The sequence below is a fragment of the Ovis aries genome, chromosome 1, assembly GCF_016772045.2.
Source record: "Ovis aries strain OAR_USU_Benz2616 breed Rambouillet chromosome 1, ARS-UI_Ramb_v3.0, whole genome shotgun sequence".
Classification (NCBI taxonomy): Eukaryota; Metazoa; Chordata; class Mammalia; order Artiodactyla; family Bovidae; genus Ovis; species Ovis aries.
The window spans coordinates 152,480,724-152,489,732 of record NC_056054.1 but is presented as its reverse complement, the minus strand read 5'-3'; the positions used below and the strand labels follow the sequence as shown (position 1 = coordinate 152,489,732).

General features: G+C 33.7%; 1 non-coding gene across 1 annotated transcript; it reads right to left on the bottom strand.

Annotated features, from left to right (window-relative positions):
* Window positions 1–1,122: 1,122 nt before the first annotated feature.
* On the bottom strand, window positions 1,123–1,194 carry TRNAS-GGA (transfer RNA serine (anticodon GGA)). Its single transcript has one exon. It is a non-coding gene; the product is annotated as a tRNA-Ser (tRNA).
* Between the last annotated feature and the right edge of the window lie 7,815 nt (window positions 1,195–9,009).

Sequence of the window (9,009 nt, the reverse complement as noted above, 5' to 3'; positions counted from 1 at the left end):
CACATTTTCAGGAGAAAAATGACAAAACCTAATCAAATCTCTGAAAATGATAGGGACAAGAGTGTAAGTGCATGATCACTATCCCAAACACAGTTAAGTTTCTTCCTCACTGACATTTAGGCAATATGAATTTCAATCTACTCTATGGAAAAAAATGACAATTTCTTGATTGATGGGGAATGCGGTGATGAGGAAATAACTGTAGCAAGCTGTGGTCAATAATCCCAATATATTTCTTTCACAGTTAATAAAACTTCAAAACCTGAAATCTGGTAGTAAAGTAATTGTAGCATGCTTCTTGGATGATGGAAGGAACGTAAGTGAATATCTTTTAATAAGTGCATTTTCTTGCCAAATTTCTTTCTTTTAATTTACGTATATTTGCCAATAAGTGAAATGCTATATCCCTTCATTCTTTAACATTTATGGATTGACTTATCCTTCTCACTAGTTAGATTTTAGTAATATTTTCAGTAAATTAAATCTATACATCATAGAAAAAATTTGATTAAAATGTTTCAGATTTCATGCTTTAATATTTTAGCCAATACTCATACAATAATATTTGACATATTCCACTCTTACTGTGTGTTTAAAATGACAGGGGGCTAATCAGAAATTAAAGCAGTTGTAAACACTCAGGCTCAATAATTTTCTCAGTCACTAAATTCAGTGTAGTTAAAGCTAACAAATAGTTTACTGTGTTGTGGTCAATATTATGGTAAAAGCTTCTAATTATTAGATGTAAATTTATAAGTATTCCCTGACTTAACATTTTTTAGAGCTTTTAAATGCAGAATGTTTTTTAATTCCTCTTAGAAACCACACCATAAAGGTGATTAGCTGTTGAGGTTAGTTCACAAATGCTATTTACCATGATGTTAAAAAGAATAAAAAATAAATTTTAATATATTAAATTTCATTTATATATTTACATTTATTTAGTTAAATATAATCAATAATATATTGAATTTGAAAGTGAAAAGAAAGTGAAAGTGAAGTCCCTCAGTCGTGTCCTACTTTTTGCGACCCCATGGACTGTAGTCTACCAGACTCCTCCCTCCATGGGATTCTCCAGGCAAGAGTACTGAAGTGGGTTGCCATTTCCTTCTCCAGGGGATCTTCCCAACCCAGGGATCGAACCTGGGTCTCCTGCATTCCAGGCAGATGCTTTAACCTCTGAGCCACCAGGGAAGCCCCATATTGAATTTATATATATTAAAATATACAATATGTTTTATTACATATAAATTACATATTTATTACATATAATGATTTATTTCATTGACTATATTAAAATTTATTCTTTATTCTTTTTCACATCATGATAAATAGTATTTGTGAGCTAATCTCAACAACTAATCACCTATATATCAACCACTAATTGTATATATATAAATATATGTAATATATTTATAATATATGTAAGTTTTAATATATATTAAAATTATATATACATATAATAAAATAAAATAATTTTAACAACATCATGTTTTCACCATTATTAACCACAGCTTATAAGCTGGTTTCTATGGCACTCGTGTGTGCTCAGTCACTTCCATTGTGTCTGACTTTTTGGGACCCTATGGACTGTAGCCCATCAAGCTCCTCTATCCATGGGATTCTCCAGACAATGATACTGGAGTGGGTTTCCATGCCTGCCTCTGGGGAATCTTCCCTACCCAGGGATTGAACCAGAGCCTCCTGTGTCTCCTGCATTGCAGGCAGACTTTTTACCACTGAGCTACCTAGGAAGAGTGGTTTCTATGAAAAGTATATTATGATTCCTAACTGAGAACAGTTAAAACCGGACATGGAACAATGAAAGGACTGGTTCAAAATTAAGGGAGTATGTCAAGGCTATAAATTTTCACCTTGCTTATTTACCTTATATGCAGAGCACATCATGTAGAATGTCGAGCTGAATGAATGACATGCTAGAATCAAGATTGCTGGGAGAAATACCAACAACTTCAGATATTCAGATAATTCCACTCATGACAGAGAGCAGAGGGGAACTAATGAGCCGCTTGATGAAGGTGAAAGAAAAGAGTGAAAAAGCTGCCTTAAAACTCAACATACAAAAAACTAAGATTATGGCATCTGGTCCCATCACTTCATGATGAGTAGATGGGAAAAACTGCAAACAGTGGCAGATTTTATTTTCTTGGACTCCAAAATCCCTGTGGAGGGTGACTGCAGCTATGAAATTAAAAAAAAAAAAAAAAAATGCTTGCTCCTTGGAAGGAATTCTCTGAAAAACCTAGACAGCTACTAAAAAGCAGAGACATCACTTTGTCGACAGAGGTCCATGCAGTCAAAAACTATGGTTTTTTTCCAGTAGTCATGTATGGTTGTGAGAGTTGGACCATAAAAAAGGTTGAGCAGCAGGAAACTGATGCTTTTAAATTATGCTGGAGAAGACTCTTGAGAGTCCTTTGGAGAGCAAGTAGACAAACCAGTCAATCCTAAAGGAAACAAACCCTGATGATTCATTGGAAGGACTGATGCTGAAGCTGAAGCTCCAATCCTTTGATAACCTGATGCAAAGAGCTGACTCATTGGAAATATCCTGATGCTAGGAAAGAAAGAGGGCAGGAGAAGAAGGAAGTGAGAGCAGATGAGATGGTTGGATGGCATCACCAACTCAATGGGCATGAGTTTGAGCAAACTTCAAGAGATATTGAAGGACAGGGAAAGATATTGAAGGACATGGTGTAGTCCATTGGGTCACAAAGAGCTGGACACAGCTTAGCAATTGAACAACAACTGAGAATGTAAACCTATTTTACCCAATGACACATTGGGAATGAGAACCCCATGGGTTGCTTTGGCAGTAGGAAGGGATTCCAAAATGAGCTCTTCAAGATGATATCTTTAGGTAGAGAGCAATTGGCCAGTATAGTATTGGGGCTTGAAGAAACTAATACAACTTATTCATTAATTCCACTTGTGAAAAGGAAAATAAATCTCTAAATGAGATATTCATAAATACTAAAGTGAATTTATACCTCCTGCTGTTCTCTGGCTAGCTATGGGACCCAGGCTATTCTAGACAGTGCCTCGCATTAAAAATATTTACCCCTTGTCCACCTTATTATAATAAAAGGTGGCATTATTTTACAGAAGACACTTTAGGGTAGTATTTTGAGAAAAGACTGGTAAAATAAAATAAAATAAATGTTTGAATGCCACTAGGTATAACTTTATATTCCATATATTTTAGGCTCTATCTGCATTAAAATTTTTTTCACAGTAGTCTTATTTGTAGAAGGATCACTAAAATCATATCATTAATATATGTGGCTTAGTTATGCACAGTGTGTATCTGATTCCAAAGTAGTATAGGGTTATGCCTTATAAAATAAAGAATAAAAAATAATTCAGCACCAATTATTATTTTAATGATGATAGAAATCTCTATATCTTGAAATGTAATGCCTTTAGTTACAGAATAGCATTGTAGTTTGGTTATAAGATAAGAATGCAACCGATCATAATAATGATAGAAATATATGGCTTTTTGCCAGGGAACATTTAACAGGAGGATTCTTGCATGCTGTTTTCTATTTCTCAAGGATTCTCTGTTCCTTATCAGTTCCTATTCCGAGAACGAGTAGAGCTGCATGCAGTTCTCAGGACTGAGGTCATAGGATGAGACATGCAATGACTCTTTTCAGCGTCAGTGACATTGTATGTATTAGACTATCCATATTGTGGCTATTGGTAAAATTTCATCCTGTGTAACAGCTGAGTAATCATCTTACTAAAGATATATAAGCCTGCATTTCTGCTAATAAACCACCTTTTCTCCATCAGAGTTTGGGTCCCTATTTGTCTGTCTTTCTTTCTTTCTCTCTCTCTCTTTCTCTCTTTAACTTTCTTACCGTTGACTCCAGACTGCCAGGTTCTGGTCCATTAAAGTACCGCAACAAGTGGCACCCAGAACAGGGACTTGGCATACGTGGCATTTCGGATGGAGTGACTCAGGGCCTATTGAAGTCAGGACCTATTGAGGTCAGTAAGTACTAAGACACGGGTCAAATGCCTGGTAAGCCCCATTCTTTCTCTACTTTACTTCACCATTTGTTTAAAGCTCAGGGACTTTTGGCTTTGTGCCAAAGAACAGAGGCTTGCTTTCAAACAGTGGTTAAATGTAATCCTTGGTTTCCTGATAAAGGCAATTTTGATTTAGAAATTTGGCACCGGGTCAAAGAAAATGTTGAACGAGCCGCCAGGCAAGGAAAAAATATTCCAGTTGATTTCTGGCCCCTATGGGCTCTCATTAAAACTGTAATTCTGCCATTTCAAGGTAAATTCTAGCCCTCCCAATATTCAACAACAGACAGAACACTTATTACATGAATATAAATTAAATGATAAAACTTAACAAAAGGCCCAATTAAAACCACATAAAATATTTCAAAATTTTCCTACTAATCCTACCGTGGCTACTCCAAATGCTCCTCCTCTGCCAACAGGCGCAATTCCAAAAGTCTCTCCTTTGCTCCACCAGAGCTTGGGTCCCCATGCCTTTCTTTCTTTCTTTCTTTCTTTCTTTCTTTCTTTCTTTCTTTCTCTCTCTCTCCTTTTCTCTCTTTCACTTTCTTATTGTTGACTCCGGACCCCCTGGTTCCGGTCAATTAAAGGACCTCAACGCTTTATGTATATTTTCTAAATAAGATGATAAAATTGATGAAAAATTAAAGATTATTTTATTTAGTATAGTGTATTTATAGCATGTAATCATTATGGATTGTATATTTAACTCTTTTTGATAACTATTCTGCATACAGAATTTCATCATATCCTCCACTTTTAGGTGAACAGTAGTATCTATTGATTCATTTAACAATCATTTTGAGTTTATTCATGAATTGCTGCTAAGTCACTTCAGTGGTGTCCAACTCTGTGCAACCCCATAGATGGCAGCCTACCAGGCTCCTTTGTCCCTGGGATTCTCCAGGCAAGAATACTGGAGTGGGTTGCCATTTCTTTCTCCAATGAATGAAAGTGAAATCGCTCAGTCATGCCCGACTCTCAGCGACCCCATGGACTGCAGCCCTCCAGGCTCCTCCGTCCATGGGATTTTTCAGGCAAGAGTACTGGAGTAGGGTGCCGTTGCTTTCTCTATTCATGAATTAGCTAACTTAAAAATTGTGGATATATTTCTTGACATATAATAATTTAGCATAAACTTTAAGAAATACTGTCAGTATTAAACACTGAGGTTTTTTTTTAAGTTTTTTTTTTTATTTTGTTTAGTTTTCATATACCACTTAAGAAATAAGGGCTAATTTTTATAGTGCTTACTAGGCTTTTGGCACAGTCTTGTGTGCTTTAACATATTATTGTAGGTAATACTTGCATCAATTCTGTGATAAATTACATTGTTATCTCCATTAAGCAGACAAGAAAACTGAGTAATGGAGTATTTAAGAAATTTGACCAAGATTATTCAGCTAGTAAATGTAGCGACAGGAGTATGTAAGTGTTCTCCTTATGAAAGACATTTTCCAGTTTTCAGGTGTATGAAAATATTCAGAATACTTTAAAGTTATCTACCTTGAAAAGATAGTCTATCTTAAGGGATGTTTTCCTGAAATACCTAAACACAGAGAAAACAAATATGTAAAGACAATGTTTTTGATAAGTTACATGATGAATTAAGATGTCAGTGGAGCAAATAAGAAAAATATAGTAATTTGCTAAGAATCACATTGCTGAATAGTTTCAAGAATGAGGGAATGTGATTCATGTTGAGGTCTGACAGAAAACAGAAAAATTCTGTAAAGCAATTATCTTTCAATAAAAAATAAATTAATTAAAAAAAGAATGGAGGAATGATATAATTTGCCTAATGTGTAGAGAACAGTGGCTTGTCAAGCAACAATGGTAACTTGTGGAAATTCAGAGAATTAATGATAGCATGACCAAATTAGTGGCAAGTGGTAGGAGAAAAATTAGGAGTCATTTAAAAAACAGAATCCATTCATCTGCTGATGGACATCTAGGTTGTTTCCATGTCCTGGCTTTTATAAACAGTGCTGTGATGAACATTGGGGTACAGATGAATGGGTAAGAAAGCTGTGGTACATATACACAATGGAGTATTACTCCGCCGTTATAAAGAATTCATTTGAATCAGTTCTGATGAGATGGATGAAACTGGAGCTGATTATACAGAGTGAAGTAAGCCAGAAAGAAAAACACCAATACAGTATACTAACACATATATATGGAATTTAGGAAGATGGCAATGACGACCCTGTATGCAAGACAGGAAAAAAGACACAGATGTGTATAACAGACTTTTGGACTCAGAGGGAGAGGGAGAGGGTGGGATGATTTGGGAGAATGGCATTCTAACATGTATACTATCATGTAAGAATTGAATCGCCAGTCTATGTCTGACGCAGGATACAGCATGCTTGGGGCTGGTGCATGGGGATGACCCAGAGAGATGTTATGGGGAGGGAGGTGGGAGGGGGTTCATGTTTGGGAACACATGTAAGAATTAAAGATTTTAAAATTTTAAAAATAAAAAACTAAAAAAAAATAAAAAAATAAAAAAAAAATAAAAAACAGAATCCATATGTGGCTTGTGGGAAGTGAGGGAGTGAATACTGAGTGAATAATGATAGACTCTAGACTGGGCAGTAGGGTAGTTGCTGTTGATAGTCACTCATTTAGGCAAACTGATTGGAAAAGCATGAGCACTAGCAAATTTGGGTTGATTTCAGATAAGGCACACTATTTAAAGCTATAATGTAGGGGATTTTGTATATGTGAAGGTATGGAGATAGATTTAATTTCACCATGAATACCATACTGTAATTCAGTGTTGAATTAAATGAGAATTTTTAAAAATCTGAATCAAATCAAAGTATCGTGTAAGTATATATAATTTTATGAAATATTATATGATTTATACAATAAAATGATAGCTTATTGGTTATGCAGTTCAAAGATGTCTACTTTTTAAATATCTTAAAAAATGAATGTATGGTGTGTAGCATTTTTTAAAACAAAAATACTTCCATCTATGTAACTGCATTAAATAGTCATATTTGTAGGAAATAATCATGCAAATAAATTAATATATTAGAAAATAAATAGAGATTAGAATTAGAAAATAAAACATTTTCTCCTGCTGTGTTATTCACTGATTACTTGCTGCTAATAAGAATTTTCCCCACTATTGAATCAGCCTGATTGTGTTTATACAAATGAATACATCTGTGTCCTTTCCACCTAAAAAATGAGTAAAAATCTCTGAGATGAAAAACTTGTTATTTTCACTAAAATAAAATGTCTTCTCATGGTTTTAAAAGTATGTGATTTTCTCATATTTATGCAACACATGTAGAAACATCAGTTGTGGTCTGCATTTTACCTTGGCCTGTATTTGTATTTACTGTTAGTTTAAGAAAGTATTGAAACTCATACATATCTGATAGTTGTCCCTTGATAACTGTGAGCAGAATGAGTTGTGAAAAAAGGAAAGGAAACTAATAGTTTATGATTAAATCTTTTATTCTATTATTGGATGGGTTTTAGATTATTTATCATGAGAAATATTTAACCGTTTCCAGAAGCCTGAAGCAGTCATAGGTATCTTTAGTGAAGTCCTATAATATGTATCTAAATTAATTTTATTCAAAATATATTTATTCCACACCTATGTTATAACCAATTTTTACCAGGAGATAAAACTATCCTTGAAAAAGAGTGTTTCCCTTCCTCTGAGATAAATTTTCAATACTTTTTTTTAATAAGAAATAAACTTCTGGCTTAATAATCCAAATTATAGTTCATGAGATTAGCCAAAGAATTTGGGTACACAAAGAACTCTAGGTAATATTTGATCCTCTGAGACTTTTTATGAGACACCTCTACAAAATAAATGTATTTTTAATGTATGTTAAATGCCTGAAAGAGACAATATAAAATAAAGTGTTCACTATTTACCACGAATCTGTTAATAGAAAATGGGGAAGTTTATTACTGTTACTATATAAATATGACCTTAATGAAGCTAGCATTAAATAAAATATCCAATTAGCTGGGTTTCCTTAGCTTAGCCAAAAATTCTCTTGATTGTTATAGAAAATGGTGCAAAAAACTGTACACCTTTGAATGATGCATTATGTTCTGCTGTAGATTTAAAATTTTAGTGGTGAAAGAGGGAGAGTGTAATCTGATTTGTGTGTTTGGTTAGATCACTCTATTGATCTTGTACATGATAGCATTCTACTTGGCAGATGAAATTGAAGATGAATGTCCAAAAATGATGCATTTTATTTTCAGTACAAGTAGTTATTAAAGCTAGAAGTCAAAATGCCAGCAGCTACTATATCCTAATAACTGTACTGCAAATATTGAAAGATAATTTCACATTACCAAATTCTGCATTGTGTCCAAAACAAAGTGTTTGATTTACGAATGTTCGTACTATAATACAAATAGAAATATTTCTTTACTGATATATGGAATTTATCATGTTTAGTCCAGCATTGTAAGCTTATTTAAAGGTATATTCACTTTTTAATTTTAACTCATAAAACCAGGGAACAATATTTATGTCAAGTACTGCAATTGTGCCCAAACAGCTTAGCTACACCATACTATACATTCTCTACTTTTTCATTGTTATAATTTGTCTTGACTACAAAGTCAGAGTTTATACTTGTCCTTTATAACTTTTCTGAATTTCTTGTTAATAGTAGTTTTATTCATAATTAGGGAAAAAGTTACTTCCCTAAGACACGAAATTGTAGCATATCTAATTGTTACTATATTTTAGGTTTTATCTTTCTTAGCAATTTCTTGCATCCATGACAGAAGGGGAAAAATAATAATAATCATTTTGAGTATACCCTTATCAAAGATATTTTCCAGTTTCAGGTGAGGGAAAGCACACAGGATATTTTTGAAGTCAGATTTAACATTAATTTTTGACAATTAAACTAATTTAAAGGGATTTTAGTGTTCCAATTAGAGAAGTAG